The following is a 6,353-nucleotide window of genomic DNA, read 5'->3' as shown; positions in this document are numbered from 1 at the left end:
AGGATCTCACTGTCTGGACTACTCATGATGTAAAAGGCATAGTAGGTGCCAAAGGAAGTTTATGGTTATCAGACAACTGCCTGCTTAGATACCAGGTACTACTCCTTGAGGGACCAGTGCTTCAAATATGCATGTGTGCGACCCTCAACCCTGCCACTTTTCTCCCAGAGGATGGGGAACCAATCGAGCATGACTGCCAACAAATTATAGTCTAGACTTATGCCACCCAAGAGGATCTCTTAGAAGTCCCCTTAGTTAATCCTGACCTTAACCTATACAGCAATGATAGTTCATTTGTGGAGAATGGGATACAAAGGAAAGGTTATGCCACAGTAACAGTACTTGAAAGTAAGCTTCTTCCCCCAGGGGCCAGCACCCTGTTAGCAGAACTAGTGGCACTTACCCAAGCCTTAGAACTGGGAAAGGGAAGAAGAATAAATGTGTATACAGATAGCAAGTATGCTTGTCTAATCCTACATACCCATGCTGCAGTATGGAAAGAAAGGGAGCTCCTAACCTCAGGGGAACCTCCATTAAATATCACAAGGAAACCATGGAGATATTGCACGCAGTGCAAAAACCCAAGGAGGTGGCAGTCTTACACCACCAAAGCCATCAAAAGGGGAAGGAGAGGAGAGAACAGCAGTATAAGTAGCTGGCAGAGGCAGCAGAAAGGAAAGAGCGAAAGAGACAGAAAGAGAAAGAGAGAGAGAGAGAGGAAGAAACAGAGAGACAAAGAGAAGGAGACAGAGAGAGGAAGAGACAGAGACAAAGAAGGAGTCAAAGAGAGAGAGGAAGAGACAGAGAGACAGAAAGTCAAAGAAGGAAAGAGAGGAAGAGACAAGAGGGAGTCAGAGAGAAAGAGAGAAAGAGAGAAACAGACAAAGAAGAAGTCACAGAGAGAAAGACAGAGATAGATGTAGTACAGAAAAAACAGTGTACCCTATTCCTTTAAAAGCCAGGGTAAATTTAAAACCTATAATTGAAATTGAAGGTCTTCTCCATAACCCTGTAACACTCCAATACAACCTTGTTTTCAGTGTAAACAAGGGCATAGCCCGAAAGCACTGAGGCCACTGACAAACCATAGCCTTCCTATCAAAAATCCTTAACCCAGCAGGTTTCCTAACAGGGGATCTAAATCTTAATTAATTACCGTACAAAGGTCCAACCAGATCTAGGAGGAACTCCCTTCAGGACAGCACAATAGATGGTTCCTCCCAGGCGATTAAGGGAAAAAGACACAATGGGTATTCAGTAAGTGATAAGGAAACTCTTGTAGAAGCAGAGTTAGGAAAATTGCCTAATAACTGGTCTGCTCAAATGTGTGAGTTGTTTGCACAGAGCCAAATCTTAAAGTACTTACAGAAACAGGAAGGAGCCATCTACACCAATTCTAAGTTAATATGAACTGAACGAGGTTTTATTAATAGCAAAGAAGAATTAAAATCCCAAACTTACAAGGTTTTCAACTAAAGTTTGCTAATAGTTAACAGTGTAACATGTATTATCCTACTACCACACATTCTCAAAGGATTTCTCAGACAGTTTGCAAGAAATAACAAAATCTATCCTTACTCTACAATCCCAAGTAGACTCTTTAGCAGGAGTGACTCTCCAAAACCGCCGAGGCCTAGACCTCCTCACTGCTGAGAAAGGAGGACTCTGCACCTTCTTAGGGGAAGAGTGTTGTTTTTACACTAACCAGTCAAGGATAGTATGAGATGCTGCCCGGTGTTTACGGGAAAAGGCTTCTGAAATCATTCACGTTCCTGCAAAAGACATGACCTCATTCTTTTTTATGACTGCATAGTGTACATGTAAACAGGTGACATGTTTGACAGGAAAGGCTTGGCAGGGTTAGTGGTGTTCTTTAAGGCCATGCTGGCCTCTGTTTCTCCCTCAGCTACTCCCCAGCTACTGAGAAAGTATGTGGCAAATGAAACTTGTGCTTTATTCACATATTCGAGGGGTCTCAGGGGTCCTCAACACACCTGCATTTGACTCCAACTCAAATCTATCTAGCCTCTAAATTATATTTTCATCAGTATGTGGGCTTAGGTAGTCCTAGAATATGCTGTGCTTTCTTTCTTTCTATACGATTTTTAACAACTTCTATGTGAGTCTAAAATTATTCCAAATAAAAAATTATTAAAATAAAAATTTTAAATGAACAAAAATATATCTCTTCCATTCCATCTAGGAAGCAAAGGATGCAAATTTATGCTCACTTATGCATAAATCAACAATAAAGCCATTGCCATTCGGCTACAGTCAACCTATGAGGAATTAAGATCACCTGCAAGGCAATGTCTTCTCAAAGTCAAAATGTATCTAGTGTTTCTATCCTCTTCACTGCCCCATCTCTTCAGGTAGAGCCAGGAAAAAGAAAAATATGTTGATTCCATGAAGAACCCAGGCAGACCACACCCCCTGTTATCCACCTTCCTAATCTTCTTCATCCTTTTTCCAGTAAAAATTCTACTAATCTTTGCTGGTTGTTAGAACTCCTCCCATGTTTGTTCTCCTTGCTCCCACCTTATGGATAGCTGTATTCTGAAGAGTCGCTCTTCTAAGGGAGGCAGTAGGCTTTTTGGCTTAGTCCGAACAGTGTATGGAAAGCTGGGAGAGCATGAAGAGATATTACGACGAAACCACATTCTTTTTCTTTTTTGCTGCCTAGTTTCTAAACTACCTTCCCATTGTTGGATAATACCTTACTTGTTTCCTACTTCAGAGTCTGAAAATACCGGGTACTCATCTTCGCAGCCTACACTGCAGCCAGGCATAGCACATGACCTAAGTTCTGCGAATCAGATACTTCCTCACAAGGCGTTGAATTGAGAACTAATGATTAATGGGGTGAATGACAAACTATACAGAATGCATTCTGGTGATGGATAGTTGGAGGAGAAATGGCATTAGTTCTAGCAGGAGTGAGCAGGATTCAGTGCTGGTAGTCTCAGGGGTGCAAGCGGCAGCATCTAATATCCAGCTGTGAAGACAACAGTATCTTCATCATACCAACTCTGTGGCATGATTTAGACATAGTTTCTCGCTGCAGAGCCTCAGAATCTAGCTTCCTTCCCCATACCTAGAGATTCTGGTGGCCACCTTGTGTCATTTTAATAATCTTTCCTTACTTAAATCAGCCAGAGTCAGTTTTTCTTGCTTATGAATAGGAACCCTAAGCAAGACAGTTATTTCCAAAGTATTATTCTTGTTACATAGGTCGTGGCTGAAGCCATTAGTTCTTGTAAAGATTTTAAACAGATTCTGTGCCTATCACTTCCCCCATCCCTTGCAGAGTCTCAGCAGCCTACCAATAGCAAGATTACATTGTTCTATTAACAGGTTTCCTCTGGATATGAAGAAACCTTAGGTTGATTATTTTCACCAAAAATATTCCTAAATTAGCCACAATTTCCAAAATCAGAGATTACATTTGGACACGTAGGAAAAAAAAAAACATTGTATATATTAAGTACATACAATGGGATTCACAAGGCAGGGTGAATCCCACTGAGAGCCAATTCTCCATGGACCTTTCATGTTTCTGCTCATCTTATGACAAGAGGTACTAACTACCCTTTTGTCCTAGACTATCTTTTTAAGGATGTTTGTATAATGAATAAGACAATGAAATGGAAAATAGAGATAGCATTTGCCTGTGGCACAAAGGACAGGTATGTTTACTGTCCAGTGTCATAAATATAACATCTCCCTCTTGAGCAAAGTTCAGGAAGTTTTGCTTGCAGCCATTATAAAAGATCCGGGTTTCCTAGCCTCAGAGTTCTTCAGCTGTGTCACAAAACTGCTGCATGCTCACCACCAACCTAGGCCCCTCTGCTTCGCACTCATGGAGCATGGCAAGGACAACGAAACCAATGAAAACATGAAACTCACAGAACTTGTGCTGTAAGCAATAAAAGCACTTGTCTCTGACCCTGGAATCTCATATCTTGTCTCAGCATCCATTGAACTAGTTACGCTAACTAGTTAGCTTGCCAGCAAGCTATAATCTCAGACCCTTCACAGTTCTTGACAAATCCATACTAAGAAAGAAAAATAGGCAACATATAGTGCAAAGAAAAGAGCTCATAATTCTAACCAAGGTGGCATGAAAGACTTCAAGAAGAAGGAGGCATTTGATTTAAGCTTGAAGATTTAGGTAGGCATGTCATTAATTGGAATAGGAAACCTCAGAAGAGGAGTAAGTTTATGGAGGGCAATGAGTAGAAAAATTGGGGGAACAGAAATGGAGTCAATAAATTTCATTTAACATGAGGATTTTAAGACGCAAGTGAGGACTTTTTGTAGACAACTCAGAAATCATCTGGAAAATTAGTTTTAGAAATTAAGAGGGAATCAAGAGTTTAAGATATAGAAGAGAACAACATGAAAATAGAGTTGGTGTTTTGGAAGTGGACGAAATTATCCAGCCAGAATAGGCAGAGCAAGAGAAAGACAGAGAAATAAAGAGAGAGATACACACAAAGAGAGAGACAGAGAGAGGAGATTCCCACATTTAAGACCCAGTTAGAGGAAAGGCAACAATAACAACTGAGGAAAAGTGAGTGAGAGCTGTGACAGTGACCAGAAAAATATAGCATTCACCAAAGGGAGAGCAGAAACTGAAGAGGTTGATAGTGTCAGATGCTGCAGATAATATAATTAGAAAAAGTGTCATCTTAATGGACTTATCTTACTTCGGGAGAAGGAGAAATTTTCTGCATCTTAGGCCATGATTCAACCTTGGCTAGCCCCTCTTTTGTATGGCCCCACTTAATATCTCTCCCCAGAGGAAGGAAGAAAGACCAATCTGATTGAAAAGAGCCAGAGATATTCGCTGAACCATATTTACTAATAGGTGAGGATACCATGCTCTAAAGGCAGTTAAGTCCCACCATTTCTCGTTCACTTCCTACACCTGTATGGTGGGCTTCCTTCTGCTTCCTTTATTCTGTCGCACACATTATCAGCAAGCTGATCAAGACTGTTACTCAGCTAGTAAGGGGCCAAGCCATCCCCTTTCTGTTCTCTATCTTCCAGTATGGCAGTTTCGTCCAGACTATCACTTGAAACTATGGAGTGGCCAGCCTAGACCTGCCTGGCATTGGGCACTGGAACAAGCATACTCCTTTTTGTAATCTTATTTGTTTTCATTTGGTTCCTATGGGCATAGTTTTCCTATCTCTGCAGTTACAGAACTTGAGGTATGAAATAGGGAGAGGCCCACGCTGAATCCTGAACATGTTGATGCTCTATGTGGCAACAAATGAGAGCTACCATCTGAAACCAAAATATGGCAAGGAGAGATGAAAACTTTTGTATTTACCATGGCTGATTTGAGCTGTCACTGAGCTGCAGCTGTCTTTAGATGGCAGCTATGCAGGCCAAAAGTACGCTTTAGCATTTTTAGACCACAGTATCTGAGTTCAATAAGAAAACGGATCCATTTGGGGATCAACATAGGCTTTCCAGGAACTCATATTGCATAAGTCAGGATCAAGTCTTGAATGGAGATAGAAATTCCTTTCCTGGGGTCACAAGAAGCTTACTAAGGGGCTCTATGCTGCAATGGCAGCTGGATTTTGCATGAACTGTAGAACAATTGCTAGAGCCAGGAACAGAGCTTAGACTTGCTCTTTTTCTCAAGCTCAGCTTACTAGGTGGAAATCTCATAGATTTTTTTTTCTAATTTTTTTCTCCTTTATCTTATTCCTTAGCCTTGGATAGATGATCCAGGTTGAACATGCTGCAGCAAGAACATGTTAGCAAGAAGGAAATTTTTAAGCATCCTTTGGAGTAGCAAAGTCAGTGTTACTAATCAATGTCTAGCAAATGTCATTGCACCCTAACTGGGCCTCTGAAACCTTGTTATGTTGGTAACAAAACGTACAACACAGCGGGGATGGGCGAGGTGGCTCACACCTGTAATCCCAACACTTTGGGAGGCCGAGGCAGGATCACGCGGTCAGGAGATCGAGACCATCCTGGCTAACACAGTGAAATCCCATCTCTAGTTAAAAAAATCCAAAAAGTTAGCCAGGCATGGTGGCAGGCACCTGTGGTCCTAGCTACTCAGAAGGCTGAGGTAGAAGAATGGGGTGAACCCAGGAGGTGGAGCTTGCAGTGAGCCGAGATCACCCCACTGCATTCCAGCCTGGGTGACAGAGTAAGACTCTGTCAAAAAAAAAAAAAAAAGTACATAGAAACACAACTAGTCTCATTACACGAGATATTTCTCAATTGAGTTTAGGCTCACAGACCCTGGCCAACTGGCACAGTATGACTGGTAACCTGGCAAGCAATCTGACAAGCTCAAACAAGCTTTCCACTTCTCTCCATTC

Source organism: Symphalangus syndactylus, chromosome 11, assembly GCF_028878055.3.
Source record: "Symphalangus syndactylus isolate Jambi chromosome 11, NHGRI_mSymSyn1-v2.1_pri, whole genome shotgun sequence".
Lineage (NCBI taxonomy): Eukaryota > Metazoa > Chordata > Mammalia > Primates > Hylobatidae > Symphalangus > Symphalangus syndactylus.
The sequence above is the reverse complement of the archived record's forward strand: the minus strand, read 5'-3'. Positions refer to the sequence as shown.